The following is a 25067-nucleotide window of genomic DNA, read 5'->3' on the forward strand; positions in this document are numbered from 1 at the left end:
GTGTTTTTCTTCTCTTCCTCTTCCTCCTATTCCTTCTTTTTAAAATAAACTTTAGTCTTTAGAACAGTTTTAGATTTACAAAGTCATTGGAAAGGTAGAACAGAGAGATTCCATATACCCCACACTAGCTTCCCCTATTATTAACATTTTACCTTGATATTATATATATAAATGTAATTCCCAAACCAATCCTGATACATTGTGATTAACTAAAGTCTACACTTTATCACATTTCTTTAGTTTTCATTTAATGTCCTTCTTCTGTTCCACGATCCCATCCAGAACACCACTTTTTATTTAGTTGCTATGTCTCCTTAAGATTCCTCTTGGCTGTGATGATTTCTCAGACACTCCTTGTTTTTAATGATTGTTAAAAGTTTTTTGTGTTTTTTAATTGAAGTATAATTGACTTACAATATTATTAGTTTCAGGTGTACAACATAGTGACTTGATATTCTTATACATTACAAAGTGATCACCATGACAAGTGATCTTTGATAGTTTTTAGGAGTAGTTTGTTTTGGTCTGAAAAATAAAAAGACAAAAATACTTGATCATAGGCTGAGAATCACATCTTGTGATTATTTTTCTAGTTGAAGCAGGACTCCCACTCAACTAGACAGTCCTTTGGTGAGGGCTGTGCAGGGTTTATTCAGCACCACTCCTGAGTACTTCATCATTGCCCGTCATGGGGCTCTTTGCTAAGCTCACTCACTGGGCACCTCCAGGCAGCAGCTGTATTTCAGATCATTTTTCCTAACTCTGGGCAATGATGTTCGGCCTCTTTGAACCTTTTCCGGTCTACCTCAGCCTCTCCAGATTCCAAATACTCCTTTATGCTTAAAGTCCTAATTGCTTCTTTTAACTAGCAACAGAATCCAAATTTTTATCAGCAGAAATCTTGCACCTCCTTACTCAAGGGCAGAGAGAACCCAGTCTTCAAAAACCACAATTGCCTGGTGTCTGCTTCCTGGAGAGCAGGGGAGTTGTTTGCATTCCATCTTTCTTCTAGAACTCCTAACAACTTCTAATGCAGCGAAGAAAAGACAAAACAGGTGAGTTTACATTTCAAAGTAGATTGAACATTCATATTCTGCTAGACATAATCACAGTACCAGAGTTAGCATTGTTAACAGAGGTGTGTACAAGATGCCTCTGTACACACGGAGGAGCTAACGGGAGGGAGAAACGAAATCCACTGCTTAGAAAAAGGAAGAAGGGTGAGCAGGGGATCAGCGGAGACTATAAAGCTTCTCATAACGTCTGAGCTGAGTCTTCAATAATGTGTGGTGGGCAGTGCCAGCATCTCAGATAGAAGCCCAAGCAAAGACACAAGGGCGTGAACAAGGGCATGTTTAAGGAACTGTGAGCAGTTCTGAACTGGTGCAGTGCGAGTGGTAGGATATGAGACGGGAAAGGTAAGCAGAGATCAATCAGACTGGAGAGTGCATTTTTTGCCACTCTAAGGTCTAAGATTGCTGTTGAGTGCTGTGAGGTTAGGTTACCTTATTGGCGGAGCAGTGTGGTTTGAGATCTAGACGGGAAAGGGTTAGGATAAGAAGGCTGGAAGGGAAGAGATCAGGGAAGAGATCTATCATCCCAAAGGGGACCATTTGGTAAAATGGTAAAAGAGCACATTTAAATCTCGACTTTTAAACTTCTTACCTTGTGGAGCCTGTGGGTTGACTAAGAGTTAGCAATGTAAGATTTAAGACTAGGTTATATGAGAAACTGAAAACTTTGGCTGCCTGGACTGAGAAACCCTTTGGTCAAAGAGGAGTCCAGGAGGCTATTTGCCCTCTAGTGGCAACCACAAAGTATTTTCTACTTTGCTAGAAAGAGGACTAGAATACACAGTACAGAATAGATCATTGGGAAGCTAGCGCTTAACTGTGCTTCATGAAGCTCTCTGAATTACTACCTAGACTTGAATATCTAGCTTAATACACAAGCCTAACATGAATTAGTTGAAACAGAGAAAAAAAGATGTTTAATAATAAAAATCTATCATACATACCACTAGGTTATTTATTGCCATGTTCTAATATTATGCTTAATAGATAGGAGTGGAGATTTTTAAGTGTAGAGATTTTATTCTTTTAAATGTACAATGTAAGAAAATATTTGGAGGTACAGAGATGTGTCTTTGCATATCCAAGAATCTATTTTAGGTTCTCTGACTGCTCACTTATACTCCCTTTTTTTTTTCTTTTGGCCCCGCCAGTGGCTTGTGGGATCTTAGTTCCCTGACCAGGGGCCTGGCAGTGAGAGCACCGAGTCCTAACCACTGGACCGCCAGGGAATTCCTGATTGTTCACTTAGATTCTACACTTGCCATCTAGAGAACTTTGGCTACTCAGTTGAGCATTATAGAGTTTCCAGTTCATGTCTTTCTTTTTCTTTCTTCCTTTCTTTTCATATAAATGGTTTATATTCTCTTGAGGAACTTTGGGTGTTTTAAAGTTTTTAATCTTTAAAATGTTTAGTCTTTTGAGAAGTAATGCTTTCTCCTGCCTTTGCTAAAGGCATTTCACAGAAACATTTCATTATTTATTTATAAGGGTAAGTCTCCAGAATAAGGTAACATTACCATTGGCCTACTATAGCCTCTGCACACATGAATACATTCATAATTGATGGAAGGGTCTATGCTACTGCTGCAGTTAGAACAAACCTAAGGTCAGATGTCTGGGAGAGCAAATCCTGTCGTTACTTTTGTTACGAAATGAATAAGGGGCATAAGTTTAAAATTTATCTAAAAGGAGACATGCATGTCAAGTGGGTAGGGGAAAGAGAAGGAAGTGTGGGAAAGAGGAGAGAAAGCAAACTGAAGAAAACAAGTCTAGAGGACTATTTTGAGCCATGCTTTGCTAAGAAAGGATTTTCGTTTTCTTTCTGAGCTGTCTCTCTTGTTGGGGTAGGTTAATGATTGACCACTATGTTAGCCATTTTTGCTGGCAGTTAGGCCCTCAGTGAAACTGAAAGTCTTTGAGAAACAATAGAATTAAATTGCCTTAGGAAATTCTGATCAGATGAACATCGAACAGGCAGGTGAGGTTTCTCCTGGAATGCTTCTGCCCAGGTTGCCTTCCAAATTATCTCATTAGAGAGTTCTCCTCCATACAATGGATGACTAATGATGAGGATGTAGAGCTATCGACATAGGAAGATATTCACCTGTGTGTAGCTAAGGGGAGTGGGGGAAGTGAGTTACAAAATATATGCATAGTGTACTGCCATTTTTGTAAAATACATATGTGTGTGTATATATGTATTTATATACATATATTTATACATAGATATTTGTGTATAGAAAACCATCTGGATTTACTCTGAATGTTAATAAGGATTGTCTCAGGTTGGTGAGATTGTGGATAATCTGAGTCCCCCCCACCTTTTTTAGTTATCTGTATTTTGTTAAATAATTTTTTAAAAAAGGATATAAATGTTTTATTAAAACAGAAAAGATAGTTACATTGCAGGTAGATAACTGAAAATACTCATGTTTATGTGTGTATATATGATCTGGGTTTAAAAAAATTATTCAAAATCCTTCAGGAATTTGAAAAAATAAAGATGAAGGCTAATCTGATTTTCGAATGGCATAGACTTTTTATGTGTTAAAGGAAAGTGACAAAAAACATAAAATATTAATTTATTTTATCACATAATTTTTAAAGCCTCTGTAAGTTTTTAGGTGGAAATACTATTGGAATAAGGATTAAAGACACATACCAAACTCAGATAAAATATTTACAATATACAGGACCAATTAAAAATGCACAGCACAACACCTGGAACAAGGTAGAGGTTTAATAAATAGGAGCCATTATTATTATTACTTATATTAATAAATATGTGCCATTATTATTACTTATATTAATAAATATAAGCCATTTATTGAAAATCAGTAAGAAAAATAAAAATTCTTCAAAACTGGACAAGTGAAATGAACAAACAAGTCCCTGATCATGCAGTGGCAAATGGAATCAAATTTTAACTATCTAAGAGTTATAGAAATACATGTTAAATATATATATATATATATATATATATATATATATATATATATATATAAAACCATTCTTTACCTAGTAAATGAACAAAGATTTATAAAAAAAGAAAAAAATTCACTTCCAGTGCTGGCAAGGTTTCAGAGAAATGGGTACTTACTTACTATGCAAGTGAGAATATGAATCAACACAAACTTTTCAGATGGCAATTTGTCAGTAAATATCAAAACCTTAAAAATATTTACACCTTCCAATTCAGCAATCCCATGCCCAGGAATTTAGCTTAAAGAAAGAGTCAGGAATGTTAAATACACTCTTTAGAGACCGAGTAATTTCACTTGCAGGAGTTTATCCTACAAATAAACTCACACGTGTAAAATGTCACAGATACAGGGTTATTTATGCAGCTTTGCAATAAAAGATTGTAAACAACGTAGGTCACCATCAATAGGAGTAAGATAAATAAGTTATGGTACTTCTAGACAATAGAATATTATGGAGGTATAACAAAATGAAAAAGAATGTGGCCGATATAGAAAAAAACCTTGCAATATTTTAAAATTAAAGTTACAAAACAATGTAAAAATGTGGAAAATAAGAATCTATTTCTCTTTGCTTGTATATTCATAGAAATACTCTGGAACGGTACACAGGAAATTAACAATAGCACCTTCTGTGGGGTGTGAGTGGGAAATTAGGCAGATGTAGGACAAGAATGAAGGGGAAAATTCTCTTTCATCTGGTTTTTGAACACATAGATACATTAGATTTTTTTTTTAACTGAATGAATTGAATTTTTAAAAATACAGAATGCAGCTGTAAGATGGTGTGGAAAAGTCAAGTACCTTTTAAATGTCCAGACTGAATAAATAAAATACCTTAAATTAATTGTGCTTATCCTTTCCTCTTTGAAGACAGAAAAATTGCTTTTCTTTTCTTGGCATCCTCATACCTGAAAAAATACCTGCACATAGTAGGTACTCAATTATTTTTAGGGAAATGAATGAATCCATGCAAGTTTAAAAGTTAAGTTAGTCACCAAAGAAAAAGCCACAAGGACTTTTCACTTTCTGGATTATTTTTTCAGCAAAAACTAAAACTTTTTCGAGAGAAGACTGAAAATAAAAGTTCCACGGGTCCCAGTAGGTTTTTTTTTTTTTTTTCTTTGCGGTACGCGGGCCTCTCACTGCTGCGGCCTCTCCCGTTGCGGAGCACAGGCTCCTGACGCGCTGGCTCAGCGTCCATGGCTCACGGGCCCAGCCGCTCCGCGGCACGTGGGAGCCTCCCGGACCGGGGCACGAACCCGTGTACCCCGCATCGGCAGGCAGACTCTCAACCACTGCGCCACCAGGGAAGTCCTCTAGTTTATTTCTTACTTGCATATCTTTAAAGATTTTCAGGTCAGAGATCCTATCTTCTAACTTAAAAAAAAATTCAACCAAAACTTCTAGTACTCACATACTGAGTTCAGGCACCCTGAACTGTTCGTTGAATGATCATTGTGTTTACCACAATGGAATAGGAATAGTAAACTCAAAATTTAGTTTTAATGGTTGATAAATACAATGATGGGCTTATAGAACTTTAGGGGTCTTAAGAGAACATCTCACCACGTCTACTCCTTTTACAGATGAAGAAACCCAGAGAGGGCAATGACTGCAGCAGACTGAACATCTTCTCTAACGTTCAGGCCATACTCTTTAGTTTTCCAGTTTCAGTAACGATGCATCACCACTCTTGACACCACCAAAAGCCAACAAGTAAGCACCCAAAATAGATGTTTAGGAATTCAGGGGTATTCATTTGACGCAAGCCATTACTCAAAGATTATTTGCTCTTGCATTGTAGATTATCCATCACAATTTAGATTGCTTACCCTGTCTGAGAGAGTGCTAAACGCTGGGGCTACTAAAATAACCATGACCCAGTACTTGGCTTTCTGGAGGTCACTGTCTAATGGACAGCAAGACAGGGCAGAGGAAAAACAAAACAAAAGCACTGAAAAATTGGAGCCTTCACCTTCTAGACCCTTAAAGACACTGTATAGTACGGCACAATGCAATAATGGAAGAAAACGCAGTCGGCTCCAGGCCTGAATCATGAATTTGTTACATTTCGTTCTTCCCTGTACAATCTTAAACTCTTCTGAGCCCTCTGATTTTTTCTTTTTTTTTTTTTTGTGATTCCAGCACAATGCAGAGCACACAGTAAGGCCGCAGTGAAGCAATTCAACACTTTCAAAGTCCACTTTATCTACCAGGACAAGTTTTATTTTGTTTTCCCTTTTTTAATGAGTAAATGGCATAGTCACAATAGCTGGAAAACAAGTCCTCTCTAACCGTACCAGGCCCAGCTCCCGGGCCTCCCTGCAGAGCGCGCGCTGGTGGGGGAACTGGCACAAAGTTAGGCGTCCGAGCGGCAGCCCCGGCGCGAGGAAAAGGGAGCGCCAGCCCAGCTTCGCCAGGAACGCGCCAATCGCCCCGGGACCGGCGGGGCGGGACGGAGCGGAGCGCCTCCCTGCGCCCGGGCCGCGCGGCTCCCGGCGCATTCCAGCACCCTCCTCCCGCGCGCCGCGCTCTCTCCCCCGACAGCTGATTCATTGGCTCGGCCGCCCAGACTGCCTGGCGCCGGCTGCGTGACGTCACCCATTCACCGAGCCCGCCTCCCCCCCTCCGCTGGCGCCGGCAGGGCGGTCGCCGTGACAACGCCGACGCCACCCGGCGCAATGACTTCCAGCTGGAGCAGCCCCGGCAGCCCGCGCGCTCTCTCGCTCGCGCTGAGCCCAAGAGCGCGGGGGTGGGTTTCTTTCATTCTTTCTCTCTCTCTGTCTGTCTCTTTCTGTTTTTCCAGGCTCCTGCGGGTTCCCCCTGCCGGGAAATGCACTCTCTCTAGTTTTCTAGGGCTGTAGTCCCAATCTCTTCTGAAGCGTGCGCGCAGCCTCCCTTCTCCGTCGCGGTCTCCCTGGGCTCTGTGTTTTGCTGGGCAGCATCCCATGCTAGGCTCGGCAGCCCTATTGGCGGTTGGGTTCAGCCCTTGCAGCGCTAACACCTGCAGAGTCAAGGCTCCTGCCAAAAGGCGTAGAGCAAAAGGAGGAAATATTTATTGCCGGAATAGCGAAAATGGTAAACCTCAGCTGTCTTAGAGAATGCCGGGGTAGGTGTTGATTATCTCCCACAACCACAAAACAACTTTTTAACAAGAATTTGCACTATCCCCTCTTAAAACGTAGTGCTTCTTATTTTGCTTTTAAATCAGACTTCACGACAGTTAGGAACTGAACGCTTCCAAAAGGATAAATCCTTCCAGAAGAGAAAACAGATCTGGGAAGTTGTAGTGCTGTAAATTAGAATGGAGGGTGCGTGAGGGTCATATTTGGAGGGAGCGAGGTTAGGAGAAAAGGAGAGAGGGAGGGAGAGAGAGAGAGAAAGGAGGAGAGATGGAAGAGGCCGGTGGTTTTCGAAGTAAGGCAAATAGTTCAGTATGCAACCCACTTCCACCCTCCCCCCCCATACAAAAATCTTTAAGCCCTGAAGGTGGCGGAGGTGGGTGTGGGAGGGCGGAAGGGAGGGAAGTAGTTAGCTATTGACCAGGGTTGGATGGAAGGTAATACCTTATGCTGTATTTCACTTTTTTTGGACAAACCTCTTGCTTCAGAACAGCTGCATTTTTGGAAGTAAATCCACAGCTGAGAACTAAGCGAAACCCTCCCACGGATAGCATAAATTTGCATTGCCGAAGCTGCTCATCTGCGGGATTCTTGAGCCCAGAGGATACAAATTCCCTTTCTAGCTCTTGCAAAAATACCTCCAGTAAAAACAAGCACTTTGGCCCCTTTATGAGTCCAGATTTCAGCATATCCATCTTTGCTTTATTTATTGTTTATATATTTGGTTCTGTCTTCAAACGGATTTTAAACCCTTCGAAGGCAGAGAAGGACTCTTTCCTAAACTTTCAATCTCCTGACCCAATTGAATAGATACACGGTGAGTATCTTTTCATGATGGTGCTAAGGAATGATTACTAACCACACTAGGCACAGTTCTGAGACTACTACGTGGTAGTTAATGATCGTTAGTAAAAATAGCTAATGTATTAGAATTCACGTTCAAGATTGGAATATTTACTTTTCACGTTTCCCAGGAAACTGCTGGTAGCAGTCAGCAGTTTGTTAAATTATTTTTTTTAAACCCTCGAACTCATTTTGTTACCCATCAAAAATGAGGAGTTAGTGAAACATTAATTTTCTAAAATTGCTGCATATTTAAATGTGATTGTAATTGCTCCTTAGCGTTTGAAAATTGTAACATCGATACCAAATGCTTTAGAATCAAAAGAACAGTCTATTGGGGTTGGCATTTTTGTATAAAATGGTCTATAACATAATAGATGACTGATTATCCCATCCACATTATTTGGATTCTCTTAAATGCCAGGTTTCAACATTGTGGGGGGAGACCCTCAAGAGACCTAAAATAGATTTGCATATTTATTTTCTTCCTTCCTATCTTCAACTAGACTTAATCACAGGTGTTTAAGTCCCTGTAGTTTCAGTAATAGCATGAGCTGCCAGTGGTTCCAAACCTTAGCCATACTTTAGAATTACCCTATGAACTTTAAAAAAATACAGCTGACTAGGTTCCTTACCTAGAGATTTTTGTTTACTTGCCCTGCAGTATGGCCTGGACATCTTTTTTTTTTAACTTTATTTCGAATTATAGATTAACAGGAATTTGCAAAGATAGTACAAAGAGGTTCCATATATCGTTTACTTTGTTTCCACCATTGTTTACATTTTACATAACTATAGAACAGTTATACAATCAGGAAATTGACATTAGTATAAAGTGTTCCTATAATTCTATGTCTTCTCATCGCTTGCAGATTCTTATAACCACTAGCACAATCAAGACATGGAACTATTCCAACACAACAAAGATCTTCCTGGCGTAATCCCTTTTTAGTCTCCTGCCATACACACACACCATCCCTAACCCTTGGCAACCATTCGTCTGTTCTCCATCTCTATTATTTTGTCCTTTTGAGAAGGTTATATAAATTGATTCATACAAGCTTGTGACCTTCTGAGATTGGCTTTTTTCATTCAGCGTAATGCCCTTGAGATCCCTACAAGTTGTTGCATGTAACAATAGTTTATTCCTTTCTGTTACTGAGATGTTTTTCATCATATGGATGTATCACTGTTTAATTATTCACCTATTGTAGGACATTGTGGTTATTTCCTTTCTTGGGGGCTGTTCTAAATAAAGCTGCTATGAACATTCATGTATTGGTTTTTCTGTGGATATGAGTTTTCATTTCTCTGGGATAAATGCCCAGGAGTGTGATTGCTGGCTCATATGGTAAGTATATGTTTAGTTTTTTAAGAAACTACCAAACTATTTTCCAGAAATGCGGTACTATTTTACTGTCCCAACGGTAATGCATGAGACAGCCAGTTTCTCCCATCCTTGCCAGCATTTTTTATTTTAACTGTTCTGATATGTGTCCAGTGATATCTCACCATGATGTTATTAATTTGCATTTTCCTAATACTAGTGATGTTGAACATCTTTTTATGTCTTTATTTGCCATCTACATATTCTTTTCAGTGAAATTTCTCTTCATGTTTTTTGCCCATTTTCTTATTAGATTGTTTTGTTTCTGTTGAGTTTTGAGAGTTGTTCATAAATTCTAGATATGAGTCCTTTATCAGACATGCAGTTTGCAAGTAGTTTGTCCCAGTCGTTTTATACTCTTAAAAGACTCTTTTGGAGAGCAAAGTTTTTAATTTTGAGGAAGTCCAATATTTTGATTTTTAAAAATATGTCATGCTTTTGGTGTTGTGTCTAAGAAATTTCCACCAAGTCCTAGATCTTGAAGATTTGTTCCTATGTTTTCCTTTAAAAGTTTTAGTTTCACAGTTTACATTCAAGTCTATAATCCATTTTAAGTTAATTATTATATAAGGTGTGACATTTAAATCAAGGTGCATATTTTGCCTGTGAATATCCAGTTTGTTGAAAAAGACCATCCTTTCTCCATTAACTTGCTTTTGTACCTTTGGAAAAATCAGTTGGTAGTATTCGTGGGGGTCTATTTCTGGCTTCCCTGTTTTGTTCTATTGATCTATATATCCATCTTTCCATATACACCACACTGTCTTGACAACTGTGGCTATGTAATAAGCCTTGAAATTGGGTAGCCTGATTCCTCCGATATCATTCGCTTTGTACGTTTTTTAAAAGCTATTCTAGTTCCATTCCCTTTCCATACACATTTTGGAATAAACCTTGCTGGGATATTTGATAGGAATTGTGTTAAACTGTATATCAATTTGGGAAGAATTGACAACTTTACTATATGGGGTCTCCCAATCTAGGAACACAGTATGTCTCTCCAGTTATTTAGACTTTGTTTGATTCCTTTCCTTAGCATTTTGTAGTTTCCCTACTGGTTTGCCTACTTCTTTTCACCTTGCCTTCAGTCATTTTATGCTTATTTTTCACAATGTGTTTTTAGTTGTACTTAGGAGAAAGACTAGGGAAAAGTACTTCTGGTGCGTCTTTCTGGAAAGACCCAATGTTTTCTAGAACCACCATTGGTGATTCTAAAAAAGTACAGCCAGAGTTGAGAACCATTGAGTTATACCTCTTTGTTGTACATTGTAGATTATGAAGGGGTCTCAGTATCTATTTCTGTTAGGTTTGTACCATTTTCAAATTATTTTAGTATAAGTGGATTTTCATCTTTCCCAACAGAGAAAATACTTCGACGGAGGGAATAATACCTTCTTGTTCTTTGGAAGGCAGCTGAGACTGGTGGTATGGACAAGACTTCTGGAAGCAGAATATCTGTATTTTAATGAGATTTGGGGTAAGGTTCTTAGCTTTTTAAAAGCCAGTAAAATTAATTCATGGTTTTTAAGAGTAAATATACGGAAAAGATGTATCAGAGAGCAAGACTAACAAATGATATATGTTTAAATATTAGTATTTCTTCCCATTGTCATACTCAATATAGCACTTATACGGTGATTATGCAAGCTAAATACTTGGGCTGGGTGTTTGAGCCAGAGGGCGTACCTTGGAAGTCTCTTATTCTTAGGCTCAGTAACAGCCAGAAAGGTAGTTATAGGGAAGATGTCGTTGTAAATATATCATAAAAATGTGGATTTTAAAAAATTGATCCAAAGCAGAAAGTATGGTAGGGTAGTGGTTTAAGTCAATAAGAAAGACTATTGACAGCGCAAAGGAGAGGTAAAAGTGATTGTAATGGGATTGAATAGGGAAGGCAGTAGAGCACAAACAGTAAGTGAAAGGCTGGAAGAAAGTTAGAGGGCCTGGAAATTTCATTAAGTAAAATTCTTCCTACTTCTCTTTACTTTCTCATTTTCTTTTGAGAGTTTCTTCCTTTCTTTCTTTTCTTCCTCCCACCTCCCCCTCCCTCCCTTCTTCCTTTCTTTCTTTCTTTTCTTTCTTTCTTTCTTTCTTTCTTTCTTTCTTTCTTTCTTTCTTTCTTTCTTTCTTTCTTTCTTCCTTCCTTCCTTCCTTCCTTCCTTCCTTCCTTCCTTTCTCTCTCTCTCTCTCTCTCTCTCTCTCTCTCTCTCTCTCTCTCGCTCGCTCTCTCTCTCTCTCTCTCTCTCTTTCTTTCTTTCTACCTAGTCCTTAAATGTTCGTGTGATGTAAGGTTCTGCACTCTTCTTCCTTTATGTACTGACCCTGGATAATGTTGTCCAATTCGAAGCGGTATGAAAAAACGAAAAGATTCCAAATGTATGTCTTTAGCTCAGATCTCTCTCTTAAATCCAGATTCATGGATTGAGTCTCTAATTATCACTGGATATCTCCAATTAGATGTGTCACTGGCTGTTCAATTTCAACAGGCCTAAATTCTCCGTCTCATCTGTGTTCTCTGTCTCATTAAACAGCATCTCCATTAATTCAGATACTCAAGCCAGAAACTCAGGCATCATTTTTTCAAGCAGCAACCAACCATTGATTTTTCCTTTAGGAATCTCTGAAAAATTGTACTGAGTACTGAGGAGGGCAATGTTGGAAGAATGCCAAAATATGTCAGCTATGCCAAAATATGAGAAGAAACTGAGAACCTAACCAGTTTTAAAACTAATATTCCCTAAGACTATCTTTATAACTTATGAGGTACCTGATGGAGTTCTCTTAGCACCATCCTTAGTGTCTAGAGCAGTTATTGCCAGCATTTGAATTTTCAGTTTCATATTCTTTCTAGAACTTCATATCCTCTTATTATTATCCTTATACAGTAAGGATTTACTGTATAACACTGGGAATTATACCCAATATCTTGTAATAACCTATAATGGAATATAATCTGTCAAAAAACAAAACAAAAATGAATCATTATGATGCACACCTGAAACTAACACAACATTGTAAATCCACTGTAACTTCAAGTTAAAAAAAAAAAAGAGAGAGAGAGAGACTTGGACAAGTTAGAATTTTAGTAAATACCAAAAATGCACCTCTAGCACTTATCCCATGGCTCTAGGGTGCTGATGTACACCATTATCAGTTGCATGAATCATCTTGGCAATTGAATGTAAAAATTCAGTATGTGTATTTCCCTTGTAGTGTTTTAAAATGTTTGGTTCTGAAGAACACCTGTTCCTCTCTCTGCCTCATTCTGTCTCTCTTTCTCTCTGACTCTCTGTTTTTCTCTTAAATCTAGGCAACAAGAAAGCATTCCCTCTTTTTTGTAACTTAAAAGGTTTTTAACAGATCTAATTTATTTGAAAAGTTCTGAATACTGACTGCTGGCAAAACGGAACTCCATAGTCTACTTATTATAGAGGCATTTATATCAAACCTAATTCCTTTATGTCTTCCTTATTAGTATGCTCACACTCACTCACTCTAGGACTGCATCTCCTATAGTCATATAGAGTATATCACAGCTGAAGGTTAGTTTTATACTGTAATGAGGAAGCCCTGTCTGTTAGATATGAACTGGGGCTACCAATCTCATAACTGACCACTTGCTAACATTAAACCAATGCTAAGAGTAAAGCAGAGTGATAGAAAGGAAATCTAATTTATTGTACATGTTAATGAAAAAAAGATATATCTATGTGTACATATATGTGTATATGTGTGTATTTTCTTTTTCTCCTCCACCTTGCTCCTTATCCACACGCCTCCATGGAGTGTTCCATTCATTTGTCACCAGAACTAGGTCACATTTTTGTCCCTTAGACTTAGTGGGAGACTTCCAACCCATTGTGCTTGGACTAAGTAGAATGTTACCCTATAACCATGTATGAAAAAAAAAAGGAAAGAACTTTACAATCATTTGAAACAATGCCAATTATTACTTTTAAAAAGCTACCTGCTTTCAATTAAGCAGGAAATTATCTAAGAAGACACTTAATTTGCTTTGGTCTGTAGTCCCACAACTGCTTTATGCCGAGTGGAGCATGAAATTAAATATGTAACAACTATCCTAATGGTTATGTCTCAGAATCCAGCATTTTAGCATCTTAGGTACTCGGAGTGGTGATAGAGACAAAAACATACAAATCAAAGTACAGGACTGCACTGAGTTTGAGAAAAAATACAAAATAGTATTAATGTCCTCTCTGTGTTTTATATATTTATATATGTTATATATATATATATTTTTTTTAAACTAAGTTTTAAAAAAGTCTTCTATTAATTTATACATACAGGAAGGGTAGCAGTGCCTGTATGGAAAAATCTCTCTGACTTACAATAAAATGCCACCTTTCTCCCCATGGAAATTCTTATACTAGTTTCTTGGGTCTAAATATAATATAGATTATACAACGATATATTAGAGGAAAAGGTCATAATGAATTTTCACCATTTGGTGAAGAAATGCTAATACTAATCCCTTGTTCGAGGTATCCATCTTTGTTAAGAGCCAAGACTACATACTGTTTGCAATGGAGAAAGTGTTTATGTCGACATATAAGGGCACTAGTTCATGCAAGAAATGTTAGGAGCTTTACTAAAATGACACTTCTATCAGTACTTAATGTTGTAAATGCTAGATGGTTCTCAGAGCCTCTTATTTATTTAAAACATTTTTTACAACTTTAAAACTATTTTTATACTAGATAAATCTTTTCAAACACTCATCATATTACAAGTAAACATTTAAAAAATCTCTGTATAAATGAGGATAAAAGCATCCTTGTTCTTTTGTAGGTTGTATCCCAAACCAACCCTTTTCTTTCTTTCTCTTTTTTTAAACTAAGTTAGGCATTCTGGCAGTTTGACCAGGAAATTTTGACAAATAGAAAATTTGACTGGTTATCTTTATCCCCCATGTGTGAAGCAGGACAAGTCTGAGCTGAGATGGCTGGCAAGGTAACAGAGTTACTCTGAAACTCATTTATTCAGTGCTAAAGATGCCGAATATTCTAGTTTCTATCATTGAATCTCTCCATACTTGATGATATTGTTAAAAACATTTTCCTGGGCTTCCCTGGTGGTGCAGTGGTTGAGAGTCCGCCTGCTGATGCAGGGGACACGGGTTAGTGCCCCGGTCCGGGAGGATCCCACATGCCGCGGAAGGGCTGGGCCCGTGAGCCATGGCCGCTGAGCCCGCGTCCGGAGCCTGTGCTCCGCAACAGGAGAGGCCACAACAGTGAGAGGCCCGCGTACAGGAAAAAAAAAAAAAAAATTCCTGTTTTATTGAACTAAATATTATCTATAAAAATTCTCTGAGATAAAACCATTCATGGGGCTTTGGTATTTTTCTAGCACAAAAAGTTCTCCTGCATTTGTTCTTCAGCTTTTTTTTTTTTTTTATCAGAGAAAGTGCATAGACCTTAATCCCAGAATCCTTGCATCAGAATCTGTGCAACCTGGAGAGAACTGCTGAAACTCTCTGAACCAGGTTCCTATAAACTGCAACATTGTTTTATGTGTACAATGGGAATAGTAACTGTCTAACAGAATTGTGAGGATTGCTTGGGATGATGTAAGAAAAGCACCCGTTAAAGTGATTGACACACAGTAGGGCCTCATTATCAAGATTTAAGTGGCTCCAGTTAATTGGTGGATCATCTCAGCTTTTTTTTTCTAGCTTCTGTTCAGCTCTGGCAGGTCTTGTGACAAACACTTCACGTCTGTTATTTCGTTTACTCCTCCCAACAGCCTAATGAGCTGTCTTATTATTATCCCATTTTACAGCTGAGGAAGTCAGAACACAGAGACTGATGATAGCTTATGCACTATTTCAGACAGACAGAAGCAGGTAAGGGTGACATTTGGAGTTCAAGAGGCCATTTTGCCTGAGACTCAGCCAAAAGTTTTCCCTCCTAGTAGGACCTATGTGCCTGCAAAACATTCCTCCACTTTGACCATGCGTCCTTTGACGTGGAATATTAGTGACCGAGTAAAGGATAATGATGGTTCTAACACTACTCTGTTGGGCTTGAAATGGACAGAGTTCAGTATATGGAACTTGTTCCCAGCAAAGCCAAATCTTTGCTACAATGAAAGATATTATAGAACTGTCCAATTGCATTTATTAGACAGCACTGAAATGCAAATGTAAAGATAAAAATAAGTGCCTTTCTATAGCTAGGGGTGTGATTTATTTATACACAAGGGGGTTTAATTTTCCAATTAATGAGTGGGGTCTCATGCACATGCTAATGAATGATGTGTGTGTGGTGTAAGAGATTGTTGTGCTAAACTCAAGGTGCTCCCTGCCAGGAAGTAGATCTGTATATTATAATTTGTACGTGTGATATCACACCTATGAAGTCAAGAAAATGAATTAATTAAATTCACAAATGTTTGGTAGAGCGACAGTTTTAAGAGTTAGCCAATTCTTTAAGAAATACTTAGGGGATAATGCTTTATTAGGAAATACTTGGGCAATATTTTCAAATTCTCAACGTGGAGGAAAGATATTTAATTGAAAGGAGTGAATCTAAAGAGAGGACCTAAAATAATATTCAGAACCCTGCAATTCACAAGTCAAAACTGGTCTAATTTAGGTTAGAGTAGAGATGTCATTTGGTCTTAAGGATGTGGGACTAGCCTTTACCTATCCAAATAATCACTCCTGAGAGCCTGATATTTCTTTTCATGGGAAGTTGCATGGAAAATAGAGCTAGAAAATGAAAATGTATTTGCTTTCAGGGAGCAGTAACCAACCAATGCTCAGCTGGTAAAATGTACCAGATTTTCAAAATAAATGACCCAAATCTTAGGGTTTTGTCCATCTACATGACATGCCTTCTGATTGAGGGTCACAGGAAACCAAAAACTTTTCTCGCTAGCCATTCCTAGTGTCCTGTGGCTGCCATGCCACAAAGAAAAGAGAAAAAAAGAGAAACAAATGAGAACAGCAACACCAAGCTATGTTCTTGTGTGATTTCTGTATAAGTTTTCTTTCTCTCTTTACTTCCTATTGGACACACACACACGCACACTCACTCACATACTCCTTTTCTCCAACTTAGCAGGTACGAAGGGTAATCAGCATGTGTGTATGCTTGTTGAACACATATCAAAAAGCAAACTCAACTTGAAGGGAAGGAAAGGAGGAAATACAACTACTTAAGCTCTGCATTTCTAGAAGAAAATTAAAATTACAATTCTGGGGCCAGCTTCTCAATTTTATTTGAATTTACTCCCCGCCTGTGTTTGAATGCTGGCCTTTTCATACTTAGCAAAGTCTAAGCATGCAGTGAATGAGCAGAAAAAGATCATGAAAGGGACTTCTCTTGGGAAGTCACAAAAACAAAACATTATTGTAAAAATACTAGGCTGATCGTCAGCACATTTTTCTTATCTAACATTCTATGGTTGGAGAAACCCAGATTCAGCTCTCTGGTTTGGTACATTATGCTCTATTATGACTCAGTTTCTTATTTGTCAAATGGGTATAGGAATATGTCTTTGCAATGAACAGGAATGTTATATAAGGTGAATGAGATACCATAATGTTTAAAACACAATACATTTTTTTGAACAAAGAGAAGCGTTATGAAATATCATTAATCGACACTGTTAAAATGATGGTACAAACCATAAAAAGAATATCTTGTTTATAAGGCCCTATGCGGTAACGTTCTAGAGCACTTAGCTAATTCTCTAATCATACTGGCTCTTAGGAGCCTAGTGTAGTCAGTGCTCAAAAGTATATCTTGAATGAGTGGAAGAACTAATGAATAAAAGAGTGACTATTTCAATTTTCACTTAGGGATTAAATAATTAAAGGCCGTGGAAAAGGGGTGGCAAATATGTAGTATGTGTACCACTTGTCCAATCTCCTTTACTAATTTTATTGCTGCTACCGAAGGTAACTTTAGAATTTTTCTCAGTACAGGACCCCAATATATCCCTATCAATCAACTGGAGTTCATGTGAAAGAAAGTGTATTTGCAATCCTGAAATATTTAGAGAGATTAATAAGCAAGAGGGCAGGGTTAATAATGGGCATGACACTTACCTGGGGCCTATTAACCCTGGATGATCATGAGTATTTATGTTCAAACTTACCAGGGCACAGAAGAGTCAAAAGAAACAAATTGTTCACAAAAGAGATGTCACTTTTGTGATGGAATATGATCATGTGTAATCTAGTGTGTGACAAGTAGAGAAAGTATGTTGATATGAAGATGATTAAACATAGAAATTGTCTATAATTTACTAAGCAATATTACTGTTGTTGTTGTTAGTAGAAAGGGTGGGAATGAGGAAAGAAGGAAAAGAAATTTCTCACTTTTTCTGGCAGTGTGTGAGTTCAAAGCAAGGATAGGCTTAAAATGAAGCGTTTTTGATTTCAAAGTATTCAGTTAGGTTTATTTATTTATCTACCAAAAATCTGGGTTTGTATATAATTTGTGAGTACTGTGTGTACACCCAAAGTAAAGATGTGCAGGGCTTCCCTGGTGGCGCAGTGGTTGAGAGTCCGCCTGCCGATGCAGGGGACACGGGTTCGTGCCCCGGTCTGGGAGGATCCCACATGCCGCGGAGCGGCTGGGCCCGTGAGCCATGGCCGCTGAGCCTGCGCGTCCGGAGCCTGTCCTCCGCAACGGGAGAGGCCACAACAGTGAGAGGCCCGCGTAACGCATAAAAAAAAAAAAAAAAAAAAAAAAAAAAAAAAAGATGTGCAATTGGTATGGGACATACAAAGATGGATAAGATTGGGTCCCTGAACCCGACCATGCGAGCACCCTGATCTTGGACTTCCAGCTTCCAGAACAGTGAGAAATCAATTTCTGTTGTTTATAAACCACGCAGTCTGTGGCATTTTTGTTATAGCAGCCCAAATGTCTACGACACAAATAAATACTACTAAAGTTAAAGGTAGGGGAGATTTCTTCCTTGTGGAACTAGGGTGTGGATTAGAGATAGTTTGTAATAATAGCACATAGGTTAGGGCTTTAAGTAAAGTATATACAATCCGTCTATTTATCCACACACGCACACACAATATTTTTTTATAGAAGTGTATACACGCAGAACTGTAGTGTATGGCTTGAAATATTTTCACAAAGCATACACAACCCTATAATCAGCATTCAGATCAGAAACTAGGCCATTATCATCTGGTGTATGATACATCCTGAGGGTTTTTTCTTTTTTTTTTTTTTAAATAAAACGTGAGGTAGGAGTTGATTTTTTTTTTCTTTGCATAGGGTGAGTCAGTAATTTCAGTACCATTTGTTGAAAATATTTTCCTTTTCCCATTGAATTCTCTTGGCATATTTGCCAAAATCAATTGACTATATAGGTGTGGGTCTATTTCTACATTCTCTTCTGTTCTTAATGGTGCCCTTTGATGAATAGAAATTCTTAAATTTAATATATATATATATATATATACACACAAATGTAAAAATATACATACTTTTACAGTTAGTGCTTATCGTGTCCTACTCCAAGGTCATGAAGATATTCTCATGTGTTTTCTTCTAAAAGGTTTATTGTTTTACCTTTCACATTTAGATCTACAGTCCCTCTGGGACAGGTTTTTTTGTGTGTATAATATGAGGTAAGAATAAAGATTTACTTTTTTCCATGGCTATCCAATTGACCCAGAACCATTTGTAGAAAATTCTATCATTTCCCCAGTGCATTGCAGTGAGTGGCCCCTTTGTCCTAAATCAAGTGACCTCATATGTATGTTTCAGTTTCTGAATTCTATTCTGTTCTCTTGATATTTATGGCAATCTATACTGTCTTAATATATCTTTATAATAAGTCTTGATATCTAGAATGTAAATTATCCAGCTTTTTGTTGTGGTTCAGGATTGTTTTCGTGATTTTTGCCTCTTTGCCAAAATTCATTTGTCTCTCTCTCTCTCTCTCTCTCTCTCTCTCTCTCTCTCTCTCTCTCTCTCTCTATATATATATATATATATATATATATATGGGTCTGCTAAGGATTTAAGTAGGATTGTGTTCACCTATCACTAAATTTGGGGAGTATTGTTAGCATTACAATATTTTATTTTTTTTTTTTTTTTTTTTTGTTTGTTTGTTTGTTTTTGGCAGTACTCGGGCCTCTCACTGTTGTGGCCTCTCCCATTGCGGAGCACAGGCTCCGGACGCGCAGGCTCAGCGGCCATGGCTCACGGGCCCAGCCGCTCCGCAGCATGTGGGATCCTCCCGGACCGGGGCGCGAACCCGTGTCCCCTGCATCGGCAGGCGGACTCCCAACCACTGCGCCACCAGGGAAGCCCCAGCATTACAATATTGAGCCTTTCAATTTACGAACATGGTATAACTTTCCATTCATTTACATCTTTTAACATAGTTCTCCTAGTAATTCTGTAGTTTCCAATGCAGAGGTCTTGTAAATTTTGTGTTTTTTTAGTTTTATACCTAGGTATTGGATTTTTTTTTGGGGGGGTATGCGGGCCTCTCACTGCCGTGGCCTCTCCCGTTGTGGAGCACAGGTTCTGGACGCGCAGGCTCAGCGGCCATGGCTCACGGGCCCAGCTGCTCCGCGGCATGTGGGATCTTCCCAGACTGGGGCACGAACCCGCGTCCCCTGCATTGGCAGGTGGACTCTCCACCACTGCACCACCAGGGGAGCCCAAGGTATTGGAGTTTTTAAACATTTGTGATAATGTTTTCATGTGTCAACTTGACTAGAGTCCACTAGACTAGTCCTTCCTACACTGGACTAGTGATTCAATCAGACACCAATGCTGTGAAAGTATTTTGTGTATGTAATTAGTTATTGTAATCGCTGGACCTTGAGTGAGGGAGATTACGTGGATAATCTGGGTGGGCCCGACTGTATCAGTTGAAAGGACTTAAAGTCAGGACTGACTGAGGTTTCCCTTTCAGAGAGAAGAAATTCTGTTCCTGGATGATGGTGTTGGCTTGTGCCCACGGAGTTTCATCTATTCATGATGCTTCCGTCCTGATGGCCTGGCCTATGGATTTCTGGCTTGCTGATTTAGCCCTCACAAATGTAAATCAATTTTCTATAATAAATTATCTATCTATCTATCATCTATAATCTACCTATCTGCTTATCTATCATCTGTCTCCCATTGGTTCTTCTTCTCTAATTGAACACTGACTGATACAGATTTTGATACTAGAAGTGGTTCCAGAAGAACGGGAGCTTAAGGATGAGTTCTCTGAATTGGTACGAGGCAGTCCATGGAATGATATAGCAAAAGAATTACTCAAATTATTGCCATTGTATGTCCCTGATCATATGCCACTACCTCAGAAAGATTAAAATACTTTACTCAAGGTCACTAGGTACTGGGGAGCAGAGGGGCTCTAAGACCAAGGTCTTAACAGCTATGCTATGCTGCCTCCCCATAAAACACTGGGATTTAATTAGATATAAATTAAAGCTTTAATATTCATACTCTGTGTGATGCTAAATGTCTAAGCATCTTTTAAATGACTTTCCCCCCATTTTTGTGTTGTTGGGAAGAATATACGGTTTGGGGGATGTTGGATATGAGGAAAAATAGAGTGGGATGGTCCAGCATTTTCTGATAAGGTTTGGAATATTTTGTTCTATTCAAATCCTTACCTACCCATTTCTCAGTGGCTCAGTTTCATTCTTCTGATGTCAAAGACCATATTACTTTGCTCATATTCAGAATCCAAAGAGATTTAAAAGCCAAAGAGAATGCATTTAAAAAAAATTTTTGCTTGTTGTTTACAGCTGCCTAGTATTTATGAGTCTTCTCTTCTTGGAAGTGAGGATGAGCTCTGGTGGCTCTAATGGACTTGATTTCCTTGGTCAGCACGGGCAGAACATTTTTGCACAGAGGTTTGCAGGCATAATACCTGCTGCATTTTAATGTTTACAGAGATTGAAGGAATGTGTGAGCTGAATGCACCCTTGGTGAACCTTCAGTCCTAATCTCTAAGGGAACCAGAAACTGAATGAGGTCTCCGCCACCTCTGAGCAAACACATCCAGAGCAGACCTGGGAGGGATCAGGGCCAGACAAGCTGAGCACAGAGCTTGGTCCCCTGGAGAAATGTTTGGTCTTTCTAATCCTAAAGTATGGGGTTTAGTGGAGTATGGAGAATCCGTTAGGAAAAGAACAGCCTAAAGAAAAGAGAGGGAGCAAGGAATGGCAAAACTGGGTTCCACACTCCAACCAAATTTAAAGAAAAAAAATGTATGCGAGTAGAGAAAACACAAACCCAAAGATGCAGCCAGGAGGGACCAGGGAGAGAGACAGCAGTGCCCATTCTGCTTTTCGATATTGCAACAGAAACATTTCTGGCTCTTTCTGTATGCCTCAGATATAATAAACTTGAGGTATTCTCTTGGGAGAAACATTTAATTAATTAAGGTGCATTTTTTGCTGATCTAGGAATTTGCAGAACACTGAGAGTATTTGTATTTTCATATCTCCCACAAATCTAGCGAGATGGAGTTGTCTGTCCCATTTTCCAGACAAGCTGAGTCCAGTGACTTGTCTAAGAGCCTCAAGTAGCCTGAGAGAAACATCTCTTGACTATTTCTCAAGTAGGCACTTGAGGAAATCATGAGCACTTATATTTCCAAAATACAGTTTTGTGCGTCTTTTCGTTTTTCTGATTATCAAATAGTATTTTGAGGTAGGCAAGGCAAGGGTTGTGATGGAAAATGTGCCTGGCTGAAGAAACCAAGGCTCAGAGAGTTGGAAGACACCAATTTTCAACCTTGGAAGCCAGAGATCTTGGGCCACATCCATCCCACTCCCCACACAGCACAGAACTACTTAAACGCTGGGACTTTAACCTCTTTGCCTTTACCAGCCCCTCTCCCTGAAATATCCACCTTTAACTCCAACTCCTGAGCTAGATGTGGCTTCACCAGGAGCCTGGAGGGGATCCTCCACCCTATAACCATCGGGCTTTTGGGAGAAGGCTCAAGGCTCAAGGTCACGGCAGCTGGAGCTGAACCTGGGCTGGTGCCTGTGTGGCTCACATCCACCTGGAACTGCTGGAAGAGGAGCCTGCAGGATGCCCACCAACTCAGAAAAAGTGACTCTCCTTCCAGGGGGCAGGGAAAAAAAAACTATTTTGTTAATAGTAACGTAAGAACAAATCTGACTCCATATTGGATCTATTCCTTTTCCTTTAACCCTTGTGGTTTGTTGCTCAGGCTTGGGCATGTTGGCTCTGCCCCTTTTGTAAAAGAATGTTGCCTATAGCCTGAAATATATGGGATAGCCTATTCTCAGGGCTCTGACCTTTAAGAGTCCGTTCATACAGAGATAAAAAGCACCAGAACAGAGAATAACATTTGTCTTGTTGGAGGTTTACAGGAACATCGTGACCTGACCTACTTGGACAGCTGCAAGATCAAAGGATTCTGACACCAAGAAACTTGCAACAACTAACCACGCCCTCCCGCACCTTGCCTTTAAAAATGCTTTGCTGAAATCCTTTAGAGAGTTGGGGTGTTTTGGGGAGGAGCCGCTTTTCTCCTTTGCATGGCCCTGCGGTAAACCTTTCCCTGCTGTTTGGCCTCACTGTGCGTCATGGGGCACATGAACTTGCGTTCAGTAACAGTAAGCCCTTGATAGGCTTACCGTGTCCTACAGATTCACCAGGTGAAAGTAATCCAGCCGTACTTGCCTTTGAGAGGTCCTCTGTTTTCTTCCTTAACAGAACCATCTGCTGACGAGTCTGCGGTTAAATGAAACATCCGCTTTGCTTTCCTCTACCAATGGACTACAGAGAGGTAATAATAATAGTTGTCATTGATTGAGTGCTTCCTAGGCCAGGAAGTGATTTACTTATATTGCTTCATTAAGACCTTTGAGGTTATTTCAAAATTACAGAAGGGGAAAACGAGACTGGGCAAGGTAAATGGAGGTGCCTGAAGTTATCTACTTAGTAGTGAGCCAGAGCAGGGCCTGGGCATGCCACGTAGAAGTCTGATGCTTCTTAATTCCACCTACTTTGAGCCAGGGCAGGAAGGAAGGTCATTTAATACGGTACTTGGAAACTGGTTTTGCCCCACTAAAGACACCGCGATTGAACTTTCTCGGGGAACAAGCCTGGTCCTGCTTGCCTTCTATTAATTACCTGTGCAGACAGCCTTGCACTTTAATATTGCCTCACACCTGAGACTCTCTCAAGGTTATTAGACTGCATCCTAAGGTGAGGAAAATTCTTTCTGAGCATTAGTGCTTAACGGTCTTCAGCTCAAAGCAACTGAACCACTTACAGTGTTCTGTTCTGGGCCCCAGGAAAATAAAGATACATTAGAACTGTCCCTTATTCTCCAGGAGCTTTTAGATTTGGAGGAACCATCACCTTCAAATGAAGCAAATAGACATCCTAGATAGACACTAATATGTGACAATAAATAGAATAAGTAATGCAAATAAAAGAGAATTGTAAATAATGGGACAAAATATACCGTATAATGTAGAGCAATGATCAGTCGAAAAATATCAGGTAGGATTAGAATAGTACCAAGGAATATTTGGTAAGTGTATTTCCTCTGATATTAATGGTAACTTTGTCTGAAAGAGATAATTTGTTCCACAAGAGGCACATTAAAATAGTGTTCACATTGTCACTTAATTTAAATATTTTCGATAATGGATTTAGGAAGAGGTGGTCAAGAAAAGCCAATCATACAATTTAATGTTTCTGAGTAAAGTCAGATATAAAGTATTGTTTCTGAGTCTAAGTACTTAATAAATGAATACAAAACATTAATTCTTAGGATAGTTATTGGTATGTACTAGGAATTCGCCAAATGTTCGATATTATTGCTATTATCTCTTCGATGAAGCAATGGCTTGTGTTTTAGTTAGTGGTTCAAATGAATGTTATATAATGTATAATGTTTGGTGATTGAGTTTGATTTCACACAGGTTGTTTTTAATTGCAAAAAATTTTTACCTTTTCCATTCTGTATTTTTGTCAGCAAAAGTAGAGTATTTTGGGAGAAATGCATAGCTTTGTAGCTCGGCTCAATAACTATACCCCCTCAGGTATTTACTGGTAGTTACTTCACAAATCCGTACATTTTCAAAAGAACAGATATCCTTTTAAGTAATTCAAAAATGTTTTCTAGGTACTTGTTTATATTCAAAGTCTGTTATCTTGCATGAACATTCCCCAAAACATGCACCAGGCATTTTTCTCATATTTTGAGTTGTCAATATGAAATGTTCTTAAAATTTCCCACAGCATCAGTTTTCTTTGTAAGTTTTTTTTTTTTTTTTCAGTAACGCGGGCCTCTCACTGTTGTGGCCTCTCCCGTTGTGGAAGCACAGGCCCCGGACGCGCAGGCTCAGTGGCCGTGGCTTATAGGCCCAGCCGGCCCAGCCGCTCCGCGGCATGTGGGATCTTCCCGGACCGGGGCACGAACCCGCATCCCCTGCATCGGCAGGCGGACTCTCAACCACTGCGCCACCAGGCAGGCCCTCTTTGTAAGTTTTTCAACACATTTCTTATGCTTTGATAACAGATAATGTCTTATTCTGCAATTACTTTCAAGAAAATGACTTGTATAGTTTTGTAGCTTTAACTCATATTAAAACTACGCTAGGGCTTTCCTGGTGGCACAGTGGTTGAGAGTCCGCCTGCCG

The 25067-nt window shown here is 39.1% G+C and overlaps 1 long non-coding RNA gene across 1 annotated transcript; it reads left to right on the forward strand.

Moving 5' to 3' along the window:
• The first annotated feature begins 766 nt into the window (after positions 1 to 766).
• LOC116762352 lies at positions 767 to 23201 on the forward strand. Its single transcript, XR_004352244.1, has 4 exons — positions 767 to 1055; positions 10772 to 10886; positions 20336 to 20462; positions 23128 to 23201. It is a non-coding gene; the product is annotated as an uncharacterized LOC116762352 (long non-coding RNA).
• Positions 23202 to 25067: the final 1866 nt, after the last annotated feature.

The sequence above is a fragment of the Phocoena sinus genome, chromosome 11, assembly GCF_008692025.1.
Source record: "Phocoena sinus isolate mPhoSin1 chromosome 11, mPhoSin1.pri, whole genome shotgun sequence".
In the NCBI taxonomy this organism is placed as follows: domain Eukaryota; kingdom Metazoa; phylum Chordata; class Mammalia; order Artiodactyla; family Phocoenidae; genus Phocoena; species Phocoena sinus.